We start from the raw sequence: 22,380 nt of genomic DNA on the forward strand, positions 1-22,380 counted from the left end.
AGACAAGTTAGAGTAAATAGGTACCTCAGTAAAAGAAAATGCTAAACAAACAAACAAAAATCCAGACACAAACATCCAGGAAATCTGGGACACTACAGAAAGGCCAAATATAAGAATAATAGGAACGAAGAAGGAGAAGAAACCTAGATTAAAGGGGTGGAATATTTTCAACAAAATCATAGAAGAAAATTTCCCCAACCTAAAGAAGGGGGTGCCTATCAATGTACAAAAAGCATACAGAATACCAAATAGACTGGGCCAGAAAAGAAATTCCCAATGATATATAATAATCAAAATACTAAATGTACATAACAAAGAAATAGTATTAAAAGTTACAAGGGAAGAAGATCAAATATCATATGAAGGCAGACCTATTAGAACAGTACTCAACTTTTCAATGAAAAATCTAAAAGGCAGAAGGGCTGGATGGAGCTTCTACAAACTCCAGGAGACCACAGACGTCAGCTTAGACTATTACACCCAGCAAAACTTTCAATTATAATGGATGGAGAAAGAAAGACAGTCCATGATTAAAAAAAAATTAAGCAGTATCTATCTACAAATCCAGTTCTACAGAAGGCCATAAAAGTAAAACTTCAACCTAAAGAGGTTAACCACATCAAAAAAAAAAAAAAATAAGGAATAGATAATATCATATCAAAATAAGGGGAAAAACACCACCACAATAACAAAATAACAGGAATAAACAAACATTGTTCATTGACAACTCTCAACATCAATGGTCTCAATTCTCTAACAAAAAAGACACAGACTAACAGAATGGATGAAAAAACAGGAGCCATCCTTCTGCTGAAACCAAGAAACACCTTAGCATCAAGGATGGCATCATGTCAGGGTAAAAGGATGGGAAAAGATGTTCAAAGCAAATGAACCCAAGGAAAAAAGCTGGTGTAACCATTTTAATATCTAACAAAATAGACCAAACCAAAATTAATGTAAAGAGATAGGGAAAGGCACTACTGATAAAAGGAAAAATCTACCAAAGAATATTATGGTTCTAAACATCTAGGCACCAAACACAAAGTTCATTTAAAAAAAAAAACAAGCAACCAGACAAACAAACAAAAAACCCAACAACTACCATGGCTAAACTCACATATTGACTCTTACACAGTGGTAGTGAGTGTCTTCAAAACTCCACTCTTGCCAATGGACAGGTCATTCAAACAAAGGCTAAACAGAAAAATTCTGGAGCTAGCTCATGCTACAAAGCAAATGAACCTACCATATTTACAAAACATTTCACCCAAACACACACAAAAATATACTTTCTCAGTGACTCATGGAAATTTCTTCAAAATTGATCACCTATTTGGTCACAAAGCAAGTCTCCTTAGACAGAAGAAAACTGAAACAGTATCATGCATCCTGTCAGACCATCACGGATTAAAGTTGGATAGAAACAACAGAAAGCTTCAGACTCATGGAAACTGAACAACTCACAACTGAATGAAACAGAGATTAATATAGAAATTAAGAAAGAAATTAAAAACTTTTTAGAATCAAATGAAAATGAAAACACAACATGTTCACACTTATGGGACACGAGGAAGGTGGTTCTAAGAGACAGGTTCATAAGTGCCTACATAAAAAATTGGAAAAATCTCAAATTAGCAATTTAATGGCACATCTGAAAGCTCTATAACAAAAAAGAAATACAGCTGAGTAGATGGTAAGAAACAATCAAATTCAGAGCTGAAATCAATAAAATGGCAACAAACAAACAAACAAATACCAAGAATCAATGAAACAAAGTATTGGTGTTTGAAGAAAATCAGTAAGATTGGCAAGCCCTTAGCCAAATTAGCTAAAAGGCAGAAAGAGAAGATCCAAATGAAGAAAATTAGAGAGAAAAAGGGGCATACAAACAGATATTGAGAAAATCCAGAGAATTATAAGGACATGCTTTCTATACTCCATCAAATTGTAAGATCTAACCAAAATGGATAATTTTCTTGATATAGACTACCTACCAAAGTTAAATCAAGATCAGATAAGGAATCTCAACAGGTCTATAACCCCTAGTAAAATGGAGGCAATAATTAAAAGTCAATCAATAAAAGCTGAGGGCCAAAGGGTTTTAGCACAGAATTCATTAGCACAGATCTTCAAAGAATTAACACCAATAATCCTCAAAGTATTCTCCAAAATAGAAACATTGTCCAATTCTTCTTGCAAGGCCACAGTTTCCATAATACTTAAACTACATACAGACTCAACCAAGAAAGAGAATTACTGAGGTGTTTTGAATGAGAATGGCTGCCATGGGCTCATATATTTGAATGCTTGGTCCCCAGGGAGTGGAACTGTTTAAGAAGGACTAGGAAGTGTGGCTTTGTTGGTGAAAGTGTGTCCCTAGGGATGGGCTTTGAGGTTTTTGGTTTTGTTTTTTTTTCTTTTGAGACAGGGTTTCTCTGTGTAGCTTTGCGCCTTTCCTGGAACTCACTTGATCGTCCAGGCTGGCCTCGAACTTACAGAGATCCGCCTGGCTCTGCCTCCCGAGTGCTAGGATTAAAGGAGTGCGCCACCACCACCGCCACCACCCGGCCTGGGCTTTGAGGTTTTAAAAGCCCATGCCAGGTTTTGCCTCTGTCTCTGTCTCTGTCCCTCTTACTGTCTCTGTCTCTCTCTCTGACTGCAGATCAGGACATAGGTCTCAGCTATTACTCCAGTGTCGTGAATGCTGCTATGCTTACACCATGCTTCTGCTGTGATGATAATAGACAAACCCCTGAAACTGTAAGCAAGCCCCCATTTAATTTCTAACTTTTTACAAGAGTTGCCTTGGTCAGGAGGGCCAAAAGGGGGACTGGGACGCATGGATTTCCCTGGGAAGGAGAAATAGAAGAGATCTCCTGGGTAGACTGGGGGCTGGCAGGGATGGGAACATGAGGGATTGAGTTGAGGGGTGAGTGGAAGGGGAGAGTAATGAAAGAGAGGTCTTGATGGGGGTGCATTTTGAACCTGGTGCAGGGGAAACTTCCATGAATCTACAAGGATGAGCCCAGTTAAGACTCCTAGCAGTAGTGGATAAGTAGCCTGAACTGGCCATCTACTATAACTACCTCAATTGTCATCAGAGAGCTTTCATCCAGTGACGTATGGAAACAGATGCAGAGATCCACAGCCAAGCACTGGGCTGAGTTCAGGGAATTGTACGAGCCAGCGGGGCCAAAGGCATTACAAGAGAACCCACAGGAACAACTAACTTGGGTTCATAGGAGCTCACAGACTAGACAGACAGCTAGGAATCCTGCATGGGACTGACCTAGCCCTCTACATATGTGTGACAGTTGTGCAAATTGATCTACTTGTGGGACTCCTAGTGGTGGGAGCAGGGCCTGTCCCTAATGCTTCCAGAAACCTGTTCCTCATACTGAGTTGCCTTGCCCAGCCTCAATACAAAGGGGGGTGGGGGTAAAGCTTAGTCCTACCTCAGCTTGATATGCCATGCTTTGTTGACACTCATGGGAGGTCTGCCCCTTTCTGAACAGAAACAGAGGAGTGGATTGGGTGGGGTGGAGGAGGGGGAGGCAATGGGAGGAGAGGAGGGAGGGGAAACTGTGATTGGGATGTAAAATAAATTAATAAACTTTAATTAATTAAAAAAAGAGTTGCCCTGGTCATGTCTCTTCAAAACAATAGAACAGTGACTAAGACTATTACAGACCAATTTCCTTTATGAATGTAGATGCAAAAATTCTCAAAAAAATATTGCAAACCTAATACAAGAACATATCAAAAAGATCATCTATCATGATCAAGTAGGCTTCATCCCAGAGATATAGATATAATTCAACATATGTAAATTGATACATGGAATATGCCATATAAGCAGAAAAAGGCCGTTAACAAAGTCCAGCATCTCTTCATGATAAAAGTCCTGGAGAGACTATGGATACAAGGAACATACCTCAATGTAATAGGCAATAATACACAGCAAGCCCCAAACCAAAACCAACCTAAACTGAGAGAAACTAAAAGCATTTCCACTAAAGTCAGGAACAAGACACAGTGTCCATTCTCTCCATAGCTACTCAGTATAATTCTTGAAGTCTTAAGTAGACCAATAAGACAGCTGAAAGAGATCAAGGGAGTACAAACAGGAAAGGAAGAAGTCAAAGGATCTTTATTTGCAGATGATGTGATAGTATACTTCAATGACCCTAAAAATTCTGCCAGGAAACTCCTATAGCTGAGAAACACATGCAGCCAAGTAGCAGGATACAAAATTAACTCACAAAGATCCATAGCTTTCCCATGTACAAATGACAAATGGACTGAGAAAAATCAGGGAAACACCTTTTGCTATAACCTCAAAAGACTAAATATCTTGAAGTAACTCAAGTAAGTTGAGCAAGTGAAAGACTTGTATAATCAAAACTTCAAGGCACTGAAGAAGACACCAGAAAATGGAAAGATCTCCTATGCTCATGGATCAGTAGAACTAATCTAGTAAAAATGGCCATCCTACCAAAAGCAATCTACAGATTCAATGCAATCCCAATCATAATTCCAACACAATTCCTTACAGACCTTGAAAGGACAACTTTTGACTTCACATGGAAACACAAAAAGCTCAGGTTTACTAAAATAATGCTGAATTTAAAAAAAAAAACCCGCTGGAGGTATCACTATCCTTGATCTCAAATTATACTACAGAACTATAGTAATAAAAACAACATGGTGATGATATAAAAACAGACACATTAATCAATGGAATTAGAGAACTGAATTGAATACACAGATATAAATCCACACCACTATGGGTACCTGATTTTTTTTTTATCAACAATCTAGAAATACACACAAGAAAAAACATCTTCAACAAATGGTGCTGGTCAAACTAGAAGGTTACATGTGAAGAATCCACATAGACCCATACTTATCAACCTGCCCCAAACTCAACTCCAAGTCGATGAAAGACCTCATCATAAGACCAGATATACTGAATCTGATGGAAGAGAAATTGTAGAATAGTCTTAAACTCGTTGGCACAGAAAATAACTTTCTGCACATAATGCCATTAGCGTAGGTACTAAGCTCAACAATTAATAAATGGGATCTCATGAAACTGAAAAGCTTTTGTGTGGCAAAGGAAACTCATTCAGACAAAGCATCAGTCTACAGAATGGTAAAAGATTTTTTTTCACCAACTACACCTCTTGATAGAGGGCTAATATCTAAAATATATACATAATTCAAAAAACTGAACACAAAGAAAATAAACAAACCAATTAAAAATGGGGTACAGATCTAAATAGAGTTCTCAAACCACGAAACACAAATGGCTGAATAGCACTTAAAGAAATGTTCAACATCTTTAATCATGAGGGAAATGAAAATCAAAACTGCTTTGGGATTTCATCTTACACCAATCAGAATGGCTAAGATCTGTAAAACAAGTGACAGCTAATATTGGTGAGGATGTGGAGTAAGGGTAACACTCATCCATTGCTGATGGGAGTGCAAATTGTACAGCCACTATGGAAATCAGTGTGGTGATTCTTCAGGAAGCTGGGAATAAATCTACCTCAAGATCCAGCTATACCACTCTTGGGCATATACCCAAAGCCCACCTCAGAGACATTTGTTCAACCTTGTTCATTGCTGTTCTATTCATGATACAGAAATTAGAAACAGGCTAGTCCATCAATGGATGAATGGATAAACGAAATTGATTTATCTACACAATGAAATATTCCTCAGCTGTTAAAAAAAGTGAAATAATTAAATTCACAGATAAATGGGTGAATCTAGAAAAAAATCTTACATGAGCTAATCTGGACCCCAAAACATAAATATGGAATGTATTTGCTTATATGTGGATATTAGTAAGTCTTGGATAAGCAGGCTACAAACTATAAAGCTACAGGGGTTATATATAGAGTAAGGGCCTGAGGTGGATTGGACCACTCTAGGAAGGGGAAATAGAACAAATAGTTATACATGGGGGGAGGGGCGGTAGAATGGGAGGATCAAAGGGGAAGAGAAGGGAAGCGGGTGGTGAGGGAGGGTACACATGGAGGGAATTTGAGGAAGAATAGCTAAAATTAAGGGCCACTTGCTGTGGGATGGTCTGTATGTTAAATTGCTCTGATTGGTCAATAAATAAAACACTGATTGGCCAGTGGCTAGGCAGGAAGTATAGGCGGGACTAACAGAGAGGAGAAAAGAAAGAACAGGAAGACAGGAGTCACTGCTAGCCGCTGCCATGACAAGCCTCATGTGAAGATGCCAGTAAGCCACGAGCCACGTGGCAAGGTATAGATTTATGGAAATGAATTAATTTAAGCTATAAGAACAGTTAGCAAGAAGCCTGCCACGGCCATACAGTTTGTAAGCAATAAAAGTCTCTGTGTTTACTTGGTTGGGTCTGAGCGGCTGTGGGACTGGGTGGGTGACAAAGATTTGTCCTGACTGTGGGTAAGGCAGGAAAACTCTAGTTACAGCCACTTGAGAGTTTTCATGGAAACTAATACAGTAGAAACTTCCTAAAATATATACATATATGAAGGTGTTTAAATAGAATCACCAAATAATGAGAGAGATGGAGCCTCAACTAGACATCTATCATCACCAAATGAAGACTCCAGCTCCAGGAATGGGTTGCATCTAATTGTGTTGCTGTCCAAAGGGGCCCCATGGGAACCCTAAAAGAGGCCAAGCCATTGTCAAGACTATGACTGTTGGTTGCTCTCCACACGCCTATGGTAAGGCCCTATGGCTGAGGACAACTCCTACACAACTCACTGAACAAGGAGTTGATCTGGTGTCCACCTTAGAGCCTTTGCCCCTACTGACTTAGTGTTCAGGGTACTGGAAGATACTCTGAATGCTACCAGAGAAAGGTAAACACCAGCTATAAAATCTCTGATCTATAATGGTAACCTGTATGCAAGATGTGCTAGTTTCAATAGTGGCACGAAGCTTGTGGTACTAACCAATCAATATCTGATTGGATTTAAGGCCCACTCCATGAAATGGAACTCATCCCCAACACTGTTCAAGTGACCAAGAACTTGGGACTTGATAGGCCAGGAATCTAGGGGAAAACCAAATACTGCTGTTCTGTTAAAGGAATGTAGCAACAAAATGCACCTAACAACATTCTTCTATCCTCATAGATCAGAGGAGCCTCCTCCCTCAGTAGATGGGAATAAATACAGGGATCCACAGCCAGACAATGTGCAGAAACTGAGAGACCTTGGAACACTTGGCCCTAAATGGGATGTCTTCATTAAACTCCTCCCTTCAGTGTTCAAAAGAGGAGGCAGAAAAGTGTAAGAACCAGAGCAGTTATGAAACACCAAGGAAACAAGGCCTTCTAAACACAGCGGATCAATGCACACATGAACTCATAGAGACTGTGGCAGCAAGCACAGGGCCTGCACAGGTCTGGGCCTCACGGGGTCCTAGTGTGCTGTGGAACAATTCTTTTCTACACTATGAATATGTATTACTCTTATTTGCTAATAAAAAGCCGATTGGCCAATAGCTGGACAGGAAGAGATTGAGTGCTAGAGCCAGACTAGGGGAATTCTGGGAAGAGGAGGGGCAGAGTCAGAGAGTTGCCAGCAAATGCAGAGAAGCAAGATAAGAATGCCATACTAAGAAAACTTACCAACCCATATGACTAAACATAGATAAGAATTTTGGGTTAATTAAGTGGAAGACCTAGTTAGTAATAAGCCTGAGTAATCAACCAAGCATTTATAATTAATGTAAGCCTCTGTGTGGTAATTTGGGAAAAGGCTGCTGGGTATTTTGTAACAGGCAGTTCAGAAGGAAATGTCCATTTACACTAGTGTTGAGAATGGAAGTGGACACACTTCCTCATCCCTAACCACATGCTCTCTCCAGCTGATAACCAAAGTCTCACTGGGTATACAAACCACTCTTAAGGCCAGACTGCATGCCCAGCAGTAGATGGCCAACGCAAAATGAACTCAGTGGTATTTATGCTTAGCCTGGACATTTCTCTCCTTTTACCCTAATGGTCTTTTGCTTATATAGTGTGATTGATGGTTTTGTGTTTTTATGGGATTACTCTGTTTGTCAATGTGTGTATCTCTGTGTCTACATGGATTGTTTGTGACTTTTCTTTGGTTCTTTGTTTTTCTGTTCATTTGTTAGTTGTGTCCTCTTCAGGTTTGTTTGTTTTTATTTAATTAATTTTTTTCTTTTTTCTTTTTTTATATGAGTATTTATTTGCTAATGAGAGAGAGAGAGAGAGAGAGAGCAAGAAAGGCTGTGGATTTGGGTGGATGGGGAAGTAGGGTGGATCTGAGAGAGGTTGTGGGAGGGGAAACCATAATCTTAATATATTGTATGAAAACAATATATTTTCAAAAAATAAGGTGAAACAACCAAAATATTTATGGAATTATGTTGTAGAATGTTATTTTGAGATGTGTTACATTTGTTTATACTGTGAAACTTTTGTTTTAATGATACAAAGATGTGTTGCATTCTTTTATGTTGAATTTGTTGAAGCTGTGATTCTTTGCCTGTCTAAAACACCTGATGGTCTAGTAAAGAGGTGAATGGCCAATAGCAAGGCAGAAAAAAGAATAGGTGAGGCTGGCCGGCAGAGAGAATAAATAGAAGGAAAAATCTGGGAGGAGAAGAAGAAAAGAGCAAGAGAACAAGGAGAGGAGGACTCGAGGGACCAGCCACACAGCCAGTCACGGAATAAGAGTGAAAATAAGAAGTACAGAAGTAAGAAAAGAAAAGAGCCCAGAGGCAAAAGGTAGATGAGATAGGTTAAGAAAAGCTGGCAAGAAACAAGCCAAGCTAAGGCGGGGCATTTATAATTAAGAATAAGCCTCTGGGTGTGATTTATTTGGGAGCTGGGTGGTGGGCCCCCAAAGACCAAAGTGAGTAAAAAGAGAAAAAACAACCAACAACAGAATGATGAATGGACACTTACATTGGAAGATTATTTCACTTCAAAAAGGAATAGAATTCATAATTAAAGGATTCATTTTATTTTTAGTGTGTATGGTGTGTGTGTGTGTGTGTGTGTGTGTGTGTGTGTGTGTGTGTGTGTGTGAATGTGCACACATGTGTGGGTACTCCCTCAAGCCAGAAGGTGGCACTGGATTACCTGGAGCTGGAGCTGGAGGTGGTGAGCCCTCCCCTACTCGTGGTGTGGGATCTGGGAAGCAAACTCAGGTCTTCTGCAAGAGCAGAAAGTGTGCTTAACTGCTGAGCCATCTTGCTATGGCTATTCTCAGCTGTCAACTTGACTACACCTGGAATCAACTAAAATCCAAGTGGCTGGGTACACCTGTGAGAATTTTTCTTTCTTAATTAAATCATTTGAAGTGGGAAGACCCACATAATTCTGATCTTTTGAGGACAAAAGACATTCCTTTAATCTGGGCCACACCTTCTGCCGCAGCTTATATAAAGGATATGGGCGAAGGAAGCTCTCTCTTTGCTTGCTTGCCCTTGCTCTTGCTGGCAAGTCCATTCCTTCACTGGCATTAGAGCCTCCATCTTCAGGATTCTGAAAACCAGCTGAGACGTCCAGCCTCGTGGACTGAACAACTCCTGGATTTTTGAATTTTCCATTGGTAGATAGCCATTGTTGAATTAACTAGACCACAGCCTGTAAGCCACTTTAATAAATCCTTATAAATCACACACACACACACACACACACACACACACACACACACACACACACACTCAGTAGTTCTGTTCCTCTAGAGAACTCTGATTATTACGCATCTGGAATAGAATTCTTATATCTGAAACAACACGAAAAATATTGGAAACATTATGCTGAATGAAATAAGCCAGACACAAAATGAAAAAGATTATATGCTATTATTCATATGCGGTAACCAAAGTAGTTATATTTACAGAGGCAAAATATAGCATAGCATTCACCAGGAACTGGGGACAGGAGGAAAGAAAGGATACTTATGTAATGGAAACAGTGTTTCCATTTAAAATGATGAGAAAACTCTTGAGATGGATAGTGCTGACGGCTGTACAATGATGTGAACATTCCTAATGCTATTGAACTGTGCATTCAAAATACTGAAAAGGAGCACTTGGGGGCTCCCTCTCTCTTGAGAAGCCCACATCCTTGTATTGCGCTCTCTCTCTCTCTCTCTCTCTCTCTCTCTCTCTCTCTCTCTCTCTCTCTCTCTCTCTCTCACTCCCTCCCTCCCTGCCTCCACCTTACTTGACTATATATTAAAATCTTTTCTTAATAAATCCAATTTTGGGGGCTAGGGAGATGATTGAGTGGTTAAGAGTATCTGATGCTCTCACAGGACCAGAGTTCAGTTCACACCTGCCTGTAACTCCAGCTGTAGATCTGATCACTCTTCCCACCTCAGCAGGCACCCATGTGTACACACACACACACACACACACACACACACACACACACACACGTAAATGAATGATTAATCTTTAAAATAAATATTTCAATGTTGCTTTTTAAAAATGATGAAATGGGTCTAGAGAGATGGCTCAGTGGTTAAGAGCACTTCATGATCTTGTAGAGGACCCATGCCAGTTGGTACATAACTGCCTGTAATTCTAACTCTAGCTTCAGGAGATTCAACATCCCTTCTGGCTTCTATGGGTGCCCACACACATGTGACAAACACACATATATACACATAAATTTGAAAGTTAAGGAGAAGACGATAAATTTTAAATTACTCATATTTTACTATGATTTTTTTTTTAGAATTTCCTGACATTAAAGGATACTTGGCTGTTAGAATTTATAGACCTAGATACTTATATAGATTCAAAGGTCTTTTGAAGTTTGTGAAAAATCCCAGTACTTCCTTAGAAAGTTAATATTCAATTTATGATATAAAGGTCTGTGGCCAAACACAGTATTTGTGAAGCCTGGCACACACTGAGAACTCAGTAGATACCTGAATGGCCAAAAGGTAAATGCATGGTTAAAAGCCTGAGATAGACCAATGGGCAGAAATCAGGATGAGAATATCCAATGTAGGCAGCAATAAAAGAAGCCACATGACTAAGAACTTCCAGCTTCCACTCCAGCACATAGGATCAAAGACGCCATTAGCAAAAAGCCTGAACAAACTGTTAAATCAATGTCCCATCTTAGGTCTGTAGGAAAAGAGGTGGGGTCACAGGAAAGTCTCCAAAATCAGAAAAGCTCCCAGGAAAGTATAGAGGTTTTTGTGGGAAGGCTGGGCTCAGGATACTGATCAAACTGTGAAACCGTGTTAATAAAATTAACCATGGATCAGGGGGCAGAGCTAGCAACTAGTTGACAGGAATTGGCCATAGAGAGGATGGAGGAGCCAGGAATATGGATAGAGAGACAGACAGGAAGGAGTAGGGAAGGGGCCTAGAGATTCATGGTCTTTTGGCTTGGGACAAGTAGAGAGACACTCTCTTGCTGGGTCTCTGGCCAAAAAGGAAGGTCAGCTGGTTGCTTTTCGGCCTCTCTGAGCTAGCAGGTTTTCACCCCAACATCTGACTTTATTGGTAAATAGAACAATAGAGACTTAGTTAAAACTTACATTTGGCGGCCACGTAGGTGCCCATGGGACTGGAAATCCGGCCAGGCCACAGTCTGAGTGGCAGCAAAGTGCTGACTAAGGGACCATAGCTGCAGACAGTAGTTTAAATATCAGTAGATTCGGGTGCTAAGCCAACAGAGAAACAACAGGGAAGCCTGCTAGGGATGACTCTTGGGAGGTTTGTGGGACCTTTTTGGTCTATAGTTATTAACAAGAGCTAAAATGGTTACTAGACAATTAAATTTAATATTTTAGCACCTAATAAGGGTGACATCTGAAGACAAACACAAAGAATGTCATTGAAGTAGTATGGGGTTCTTGAAAACCTATCTAAAATGCATTGTCGGGTTTTTATATTGGGTAATGTTTAGTCCATGGTGATATTTAGTTCCAGGAATTATCTTGTTTGCAGGCTTAGTCTAAGTTGGACTGCACTGACCCCTGTATACTCCGGGAAGTAGGGAGTGTGGTAATCTCCCCATCTCCAGGGCAGCTTCCTCAGTGACCTTTTCCTGTTACCTTCAGAGGAGAGTCACACAATATCCATGTCCCCAGATCTGTAGACTTTCTGGATCATGTTTTTACTGGAATTCCTCAGAGGAGTACTCCTCTAAATCAAGTGACCTATTTAGCTCTTATCTTTTCTGCCCTGTGGTAGAGCCTCTTCTTGGATCAAAGCTCTCCTGACGTGTACCTGATTTCAAAGAGTTTTGGTGGAAACCCTGACACAGAGCAAGAGACATGGAGTTAGCAATTTTATTAGAATGCCTTGACCTTGAGAACACAAAATCACCCCTTGGCCAAGTGGCAAGCCTGTTCATTTAAACACGTGCAATAAAATACGCTCAGTTTACAGAGCTGTGGAATCATCACAGGACTGGTGAGTTCTACAGGAGTGATTTTCTAGGCTCCAGTCAGTGTCAAAGTTTATCTCTGATGATGGGGAGGTGGGGTACTGAATCTTAGTGCCTGCCTTAGTTACCTTTTCTACTGCTGTGACCAGGGAATGCTTATGAAATAAAGTGTTAGTTGGGCCTACTGATCCAGGGCGTCAGAGCCCACAACGGCAGAGCAAAGGTGTGGCGGCAGGAACAGCTGAGAGTTCACATCTTGATCCACAAGTAGGAGGCACAGAGGCACATTGCGCATGGAGTATGTCTTCTAAAACCTCAAAACCTGCACCCATTGACACACCTCCTCTGGCAAGGCCACACACACCTCCTAATCCTTCCCAAACATTTCCACAAACTGAGGATGAGGCATCTGAGCACATGGCCTATGGGGGCAATTCTCATTCAAGCTCCACTGGCTGTTCAGACTAGTTTGCATTTCTCTTTCAGTATGAGTTGGAAGTTGCTTTCCTTAAAATCAAATGATGCATCCAGCAACTAGCTTAGCAACGTACCCATCCTTCTCATTAAGGAGTCTATGGCAGATACTTCCCTTTATTTAGAAGCACCAGCAAGAAACTCAGTGACTAACGTTGAGGATGTAGACTATCATGCCAACTGCTTTCAAATTTCTCTCTCTGAGCAATCCATTTCTCTCCATCGCTGCTAATCTAATCCACATCATCACACCTTTCCTGAACAGCTCAGACAGCCTCCTCGCAGGCCCCTCCAATGTCCTCTTTACATCACGGCCACTGTAATCTTTTGCACATGCCAAGCTGGTTAAGTTATCTGTAGCACTTCTGTGGTTTCCTGTCGCTCTTAGAATATCATAGACTGTGCATTCTGGCTCTGGCAGACACTTTGTTGAGCAGGCTTCCCTGTTCTGTGTTCCAGCTGTTCCAGCTGTTCCAGCTGTTCCAGCGTTCCCTCACTCCCTGGTGACCTGCAGGTGTCCAGCCTACCTCTGGAAGCCATGCTGCTCCCCCACCTGGAATGTTCTTTCCTTCTTGCTCAACGGACTCTAGGAGCCCAGAATTACTATAACACTAAAAACAGCCTATTGCTGGAGGGCTTCTCTCCAGCTTCCACCAAACCCCGCAGTCCCACAATCCACGTATAAAATAATCACGCAGACGCTTATATCACTTATAAACTGTATGGCCGTGGCAGGCTTCTTGCTAAGTGTTCTTTTATCTTAAATTAACCCATTTTTATAAATCTATACCTTGCCACGTGGCTGGTGGCTTACCGGCATCTTTACATGCTGCTTGTCCTGGCGGTGGCTGCAGTGTCTCTCCTCCTTCTTCCTGTTTCCCCAATTCTCCTCTCTCTTTGTCCCGCCTGTACTTCCTGCCTGGTCACTGGCCATCAGTGTTTTATTTATATAGAGAGATATCCACAGCAACAGCCATTTCTGGAGACATGACTTATGGTAAAGGTGGCACCAGAGAGCAGTAGAGAAAGGGCCACATTTTCAATAAATGGTCATAGGTTATTTGTTTTTTAATATGAAGGGGAAATGAACCTTAATGTGGACCTTGCACCAGTTTTAGGTTTTTAATTTAAGTTTTAACATTTAAGTTTTTAATCGTGCAGTCGAATGAAGTTGAAAGAAGAAATCAGTGTCAGAGGCCTGGGAACACAGCTCAGTGGTAGAGTACCTAGGTGGAGCCCTAGGTTCAGTATCTAGCCCAGGAAGAGAAAGAAAGGGGGGAGTGTGGTGGTATTGAGTTCCCCAAAATATTGTGCACCTTAATAAACTTATCTGGGGTCAGAGGACAGAAAAGCCACTAGATACAGAGGCTAGAAAATGGTGGCAAACACGCCTTTAATCCTAGCACTCCAGAGCCAGAAATCCCTCTGGATCTCTGTGAGTTCAAGGCCGCATTGGAAATGGCCAGGCATGGTGACACACGCCTTTAATCCCAGGGAGTGATGGCAGAAAGATATATAAGGCATGAAGACCAGGAACTAGAAGCATTTGGCCTGGTTAAGCATTAAGGCTTTTGAGCAGCAGTTCAGCTGAGACCCATTCTGGATGAGGACTCAGAGGTTTCCAGTCTGAGGAAACAAATCAGCTGAGAAGTTGGCCAGGTGAGGTTAGCTGTGGCTTGTTCTGTCTCTCTGATCTTCTAATGTTCACCCCAATACTTGGCCCCGGGTTTGATTTTATTAATAAGAACTTCTAAGATTCCTGCTACAGGGAAGGGGGAGCAGTGGGGAGGGGAGAGGAGAAGAGAAGAAATCAGTAATCAGTGTTGGAGAAAAAAAAAATATTTTCATGGTCTTGAGCAGACAAATATTTCCAAAATAAGACAAAAGTACTAATAAAGGAAAACAGCATAAATAATGGGAGTGAGCATGAATTAACTATGTGATACGCATGTGTGATCATATTATAACGGAGCTGGTGAGTTTTGCATGCTATTTTTTTGTGGAAAAAAATTAAAGATTTCATTCAACTAAATGAAAATGATGAAATCCTTTCTTAAAAATAGCATGAGGGGCTGGAGGGATGGCTCAGCAGTTAAAAGCACTGGCTGCTCTTGCAGAGGACCTGATTTCATTTCCTAGCAACCATATGGTGGCTCACAGCTACCTGTAACAAACTCCAGGGGACCTGATGACCTCTGCTGGCCTCTGTGGGCACCCGTACATACACATGCTAATGTTCAGCATCCGCATCCAAAACAAAACACAGCTGGACACAGGCATTCATGCTGGCAAGCCCAGTGCTGGAGGCTGAGGTGAGTGTATCCTGAGATCTCACTGACCAGCTGGGCAAGCCTGAATCTTTGGGTTCAGTGAGAGACCTTGTCACAGACAGACAGACAGACAGATAGATAGACAGACAGGTAGGTAGATAGATAGATATAGAGAGATAGAGATAGTTAGACATACAGACAGAGAGATATATAGGTAGATAGAGATAGACAGGCAGACAGATGATAGATAGATAGATAGATAGATAGATAGATAGATAGATAGATAGATAGATAGATAGATAGATAGATAGATATAGAGAGATAGAGATAGTTAGACATACAGAGAGATATATAGGTAGATAGAGATAGACAGATAGATGATAGATAGATAGATAGATAGATAGATAGATAGATAGATAGATAGATAGATAGATAGATATAGAGAGGTAGACATAGACAGAGATAGGTAGATAGAGAGAGATAGAGATAGAGAGAGATAGATAAAGATAGATAGCTAGACAGATAGATGACAGACAGACAGACAGATAGATGACAGATAGATAGAGTGAGTGAAGGAATGAGATGGTGAATGACACAGAAGGACACCTGGCATCCTTTTCTAGCTTCTTACAGATGCAAATGCTCACAGAGCATGGGGCAAGCCACAAAGAGGAACAAGATACTTGCCTGTATATGGATCCCCAAGAACTGGTATTTGGAATATAGAGTTAAGAATAACTTAGAATTAGCAACTTAATAGAAAAATGGCCATGAACTTCAACAAAAATTCAAAAAAGGGAAGACATCCAAACAGATGATAAATATGTGAAAAGGGTTTGACCCACACTGAGTGCCAGGGAAAGACAAGCTGAAGTCACCGTGAAAGGCCACTAGGAGCCCCCAAATGAAATGACATACAACAGTTGACACCTAGTGCCCTGAAGGTATGAAACAAGTGGAGCCTTAGCCTGCCAGTGGCCACGGTGGAAACTGATACAACCACCCTGGAACATTGCTTGGCTGTGTCAACCAAAGCATAAAAATTCACATGACACAGCATATCAACCTCACACCTCAATCTATACCCTCAATGCACGAATATGTGCCAAAAGACAGGACAGAGAGAGAGTCATAGCAACATTATTCCTACTCATCAAAAACTAACTAAAGCAGCATGAGCGTCATGAACACTCTAAGAGTAAGTGACTTGTGTGATATCCACAACAGGTTAATATATGACACAGAGAGTGAAGACACCACTCACACCAAGGCCTTGGTTGTCACAGGCATAAGACGGAATGAAAGAAGCGCGTCTCCACGCAGCTCATGCAGCCTGATTCCTTTCTGTAATGCAGGTGACCCTTCCCTCTGGCATGGGCAGTGAGTACAGTGGCTGCTCAGAAGAGACTGGCACGTGGCTCCCTCTGTGGAGCGGATAATGTTCTTTTCTTGTCAGATCACCAGCTACGTCCCTTTGGCGACAACTACTGGACTACGTGCTTTATGATTTGAATACTTTATTTATTTTACATGTCAACAAATGTGATTTATACCATGAGCATTATTGCAGAACTATTCATTCGTATGTTGTATTATCAGAATAAAATGAACTAAATGCAACCCCAGTTTTAAATTACTTTAAAACTCGGGGAATTTGCAAGATACAAAGTTCCTCCTATTTCTATACACCAACAACAAAATATTTAGAAAAATCCATGGAAAACAATCTAAGTTACAAAACCACCAAAAGATAAAATACTCAGAGTACATTTGACAGAGTCAGTAAAGGATCTGTATCCTAAGAACTTGGAGTTTTATAGATGAAATTAAAGAAGCCACAAATAAATATCAGTATTCACTGATTGGAATAATTAACATTGATAAAATGCCCATTTGGTCCAAAGTGACCTATAGACTTGATATAATCCCTATTCTGATGACAATCTGGAGGCATTACACTTTCTGATTTCAATCTACATCACAAACCTATAGTAATACAACAAGGCTGTTTAGACATAAAAACAGATATGTGTCCCAGTGAACCAGACAAGAGAGGCCAGAAATAAACACACATGCTGCGGTCCAGCTGAAGCCTGGATTCAGGTCCTGAGACAGGGAAGGGCCATTGGCACAAAGAAAGTAATTGTCTGACCATGAGATGAGTTTTACTCAAATGGCCAGCCCCAATAGCTCCAGCCATTTTTATTTATACTCAAAACAAGCATGTTTTTCCATATTAACAAACAAGTTTTTCCCATCCTCCAAACTTTAACCTCTGGCAAAAACAAATACGTCAAATGTTTTTCCCTACTTTCACATCACAGCATCCTAAAACTAAAAACAACCCTTATCACGTTGTTAGCTTGACCAAATAGCGAGCCAGGTACATTCTCTCTTTATAAAACTAAAAGGTGATAAACATAGGCACACATTTTCAAGAACAACAATCTCTCCTGTCCAAACCATATTTACAGAAATAGGGGTGATCCGCCCCCGATCCTGTCAGCACTGAGTCAGAACAGCTCCCGGGTCTGAAGTGACAGCTGGCTTCCCCAGACAGGAAACCCGAGAAGCATCATCTCCCAAAGAATTTTAGGGGAAGATATTTGAGGGAAAAAATGGGGTTTCTAGGAATGATCATGCATGATTGACCAAATGACACTAAAACCACCAAGGGAATCATCAATGAGAGAGAAGAAAATGTGCAGGATGCATGGTCCCAGCAATCTTCTGCGATGTCCCGAAGTCCACTGGTCCTTGCCGAGTGAGACTGTCCCCATGGGCTTTTGCCTCATCTGGAGACCTATTAGGCAAATACTCATATACTGGTCCAAAACTAGGCTTCACTGCTCCCACTGATAGGATAAAAATGTCTGCCGGAGACTCTAGGCATTACATTACATGGGAACTTTGGATGACTGTCCAGGCAGCCAGATATCTTGGTCATTTTTAGAATTTTAGAAGTTGCTTACAATGCACTTCCTATTTATTTAGGAAATATTATATCCTTCTGGGGTCTTTGATGGAGTTGGACTAGATAATTATAATTTTCCTTAATTGTGATAAAAGGCAAATTAGATATAAAACTTTAGACTCACAAATACAGGATAAATGATAGAATATTTTCTTTAATTTTACCAAATGCAAATAGACCATATATTGTAACTGTAATTCTTACTTGATAACTGTTTTGTTATGCATAATCTTACCATGTTAGAGTTAAAAACTTCCCTTTTTGATTAGACAGAAAAGAGGAAGTGCTTGTTGTGGGATGTCTTTCTATATGCTGCAAATATGTGTTGCTCTCAGTGGTTTGATAAATAAAGCTGTTTGGCCAATGGCAAGGCAGAATAAGGTTAGGTGGTACATTCAAACTGAAGATGGAAATGAGGAAGGGTGGAGTCAGGGGAGACGCCAGCCCGCCACCCAAGGAGCAAAAAGATGTTAGCAGACCGGTAATGCCATGGTCACATGGCAACATATAGATTAATGGGAATGGGTTGAGTTAAGTTATAAGAGCTAACTAGCAAGAAGCCTGAGTCATAAGCCATTCGGTTTGTAATTAATATAAGCCTCTGTGTGTTTACTTGGGATCAAGTGGCTGCAGGATCATGTGGGACACAGGAAAACTTCCAACTGTACACATAGTTGTATATTATTCATCCATAAATCCAGGAAGAACTGCCCTTCATTTGTGACAATGTGGATGGATATTCCAAGAGAAATTAGCAGTTAGAGGAAGACACCTGCTGCATGACCTCACTTGTATGTGGGAGTGTTACAAAGAGAAACCTACAGAAGGAAGTGGGACAGTGGTAGTGAGGGGTTGCATGGTGAAAATAGAAAGGTTTGGGGCTCAGGGTACACTTTTTAAGTTATAAGAGATTTGTTCCGGGGGTCTCCTGGACAACATGGAACTTTATCTTATAACACTGTATTGTATGCTTGGATCTATGGGACAGATCTTAAATGTCCTTACAGCACACACAAAATGGTGACTCGGTTGATAGCCATTTAAACTAACCAGGCGGCCTTGATCGTTTTGCAGGGCATACAAATATAAAAACCAACACACTAGGCCCATAAAGTATAGATGGTTTTACTTATCAGTTACACCTCAGTAAAACTTGAGGAGAGAAATTGCTTGCTCCTAGGCCAGTACTCACCACCCCCTGAGCTAGCAAGTGGCGCTGTCTTTCAATATGGTAAATCCATCACCCTTTTCTGAGTGCCATAACATCATTAGTGCATGTGATCTCAGAGTATCCTTCCCTGCAATGTTGGAAATAGCCACATTCTACTGTCTCCCCCGCCCCCCAAAAAATAAAGTATATTCTTTAACATCAAGTCCTCTTCGTGTTGGCTTATGCTCGTCAGGGGACCACTACCTAATTTTTAGAGCCTGGTGACCAACAGTGCAGAGACATGCTCCAGTGTAGAAAGAATTCTGGATTGTTCTTGAGTATCAAAGCCAGGACGAGGCCCTCCTGAGCAGGGAGCTCTTGCGACAGCACAGGCTGGGTGCCCACAAAAATCTGTCACTGTCTGGCAGAATGTGGACCGCACATCCACCTAGAAACTAATCATGTACGAACATATGTGTAGGGAGGGGAGGACCAAATCGTCACTCTGGAACGGCAGCAGAGGTTGGCGGCGAAAGCTTTAAAGGGACGTGGGAAAGGATGGCGAACCTGGATGAAAGATAGAACCATGGAAAACGTAACCCCACCCCGAGACAGCTGAAGCTCCAGGGAGAGAGCCGCTGCGTGAACTGTAGCAAGAGGGAGCAGGGCAGACCAATCACCGCTCACTCCCTCTCCGCAGCACCATCTGGGAGCGGTGGAAGGACAGAGGAGCCTGGGAAATAAGGTGCCTGGAAAGCCTCCCGGGAACCTAACTATAAAAAAGGAATGGCTTTTGGAGTCCTTTTCAACTGCCTGTCTGCATACTTTCCATTCTTCAGAGGAGTTTCTGTAAACCTCGGTCACCAGCTCTCATTCCCAGGGAATCTGATTTCAGTGACCTGGGTACATCATCATCGTGGTCGTCGGGGGTATCGGGGTGCTTCAGGTCTTTCCCTTGTTTGCTGGGGCAGGCAGCCGCGGCTGAGTGTGGGGGCAGGGCTTTTCAGCCTCTGTCCTGCTGTCCTGTGAGGCTGCATCATGCTGCTGTGCATGCCAAGGGGCCCCGTCTGTGCCCAGGGAGATGCTTAGCCCTCTCCCTGGGCCTCTAGCCACCAGATGCCAGCAGCAGTTGTACCACCCCAAGAGATGGGCACATGGTGGTCAATGGCCTCTGGGGGCAGTGCAGGGCTGCTTCTCACAGCCTTGCTGGAAGTCTCTGCTTTGGAGCCAGAGACTCACAGTGGTCCCCTTGCCAGCAGCAGCACAGGAGGGGGAAATGGGAAGGTGACTCTTAGAAATGCAAGGTCTCGCCTCAGACCTCATTTTTACCAAATGGAAGCTTGAGGAGAGACTTTGGAGAGGGGGGAGTCTATGGGGTCGGAGTTCAGGGGTGGGAGGTCCAATACTCCGTTTGAACTAGCCTCCAGACTGCTCCTCTCCACGATCAAGTTAGAATCGTTCTTTTACAGCTGACCTGTGTTCCAGTACCTCAGGACTCCTGCACCCATGCCAGCTTATACCTGTCCACGGGAGCTGTTCTCCCAACTTCTAAGGCAGTGGTTCCCAATCTTCATAAGGCTGGGTCCCTTTAATAAAGTTCCTGATGTTCTGGTGACACCCGCCCCAACCACAAAGTTATTCTATTTCTGTTAAAATGGTTGCCATTTCATAGCTGTAATTTTGCTACTGTTATGAATCATAATATAAATATCTGATATTCGATGCCTGGGAAAGGGCCATTTGCACCACCCCCCAGGGGTCACAATCCACAGGTTGAGGACCGCTATTCTAAGAGACTACTTTCTGGGTTTCTCATGTTAACATAATCATGTTTGAGACACAGGTTACCTGAGGGGCAGATTTTCTCTAAACAAGACTAGGTGCCCTCCAGGAGCAAGGACTTCCCAGGTGAATGTCACGATGCTCCCACAGACTGATTCTGCTTGGGGAAGAGGTGGAGGCCAGGGGACAGATTGGATGGAATCAACCCGAAGGCCATGGCATTCTCAGGTGAGCACTAAGAAATGTGAAGACAGTGCTTCTCTAATCCAGAAGGCTGAGAAGTGGTGAGGTATTTCTTACACTTTCATGTGGAAATGTTAAAGTTCAGGTTCTGAGCGGGTGGGTCTGGTGGGTCCCACATCTCATCTCCCATCATGCATCCAAAGAAGGAAGAGATGAACCTCCCTCCCCTGCCGGCAATCTTTGAGCTTGCCCCACAGCAGAGTTTACTCTAGAACTCACCTCGGACCTGCAAGGGCCTCGTGGCACCTCCAGGCATAGAGAGACAGAATCAACACCCCTTGACTCCTAGACTGGAAAATCTCTGTCATTGAAACTCGGTCAGCCATTGTGATTAAACACCTTCCGGTGTTGTAAGAACTGGACAACTATTTACATCCTCTGTGGGTGTTCATTGTTAGTGCCGAACCCCGAACATCCAGAAAGTTCTAGCATTTTCATTCTCCTGGATCTCCTTTTCTCTCCCAGATGTTAAAGTCTACTTATGGCTGTCAGAGGGATACAGAAAATCCAACTTACACATTGGCCCTTTGTGCATTTGAAACTTGACTATATTAGGACAATCTGAAGTTTTATTTCACTACATAATCTTCACTACAAACTCTTTTTGTCTTCTGCTTTTCACGTGGGCAGTTCTATCAAAATATAAATCAGAAGGGTGCCTTCATAGAGAGCAAGCAAGGAAATGTTTGTAACTAGGGTGTGTGTGCTAGACTGTTACGTCAAGTGTGACTGGGGAAACTTCCTTTGGAAGGGCGTAATGAGAAGACAGCTTACAAAGAAGGTTCATGTTTCATAAGGGAAAGGTTAAGAGTGGACTTTTCAAGAGCTGGACAACAACAACAGCGGCAGCAACAACAACAACAAAAACCAAAACACAACAACAAAAGGAAACAAAAGCCTCAACACGATACATTCCTCTCCCCGGCTTCTCATGAATGAACTCATGTTACAAGAACAATAGGGAAGACGGTGCACACAGTCTCAAGGACACAGTCATGGTCTGTCCATTGTGTCAAACTCATCACAACTCCATCAGAGAGAAGAACGCCAGAGAGAGCCTGCTGTGGGCTCCTCTCCA

This window comes from Peromyscus maniculatus, chromosome 13 (assembly GCF_049852395.1).
Source record: "Peromyscus maniculatus bairdii isolate BWxNUB_F1_BW_parent chromosome 13, HU_Pman_BW_mat_3.1, whole genome shotgun sequence".
Lineage (NCBI taxonomy): Eukaryota > Metazoa > Chordata > Mammalia > Rodentia > Cricetidae > Peromyscus > Peromyscus maniculatus.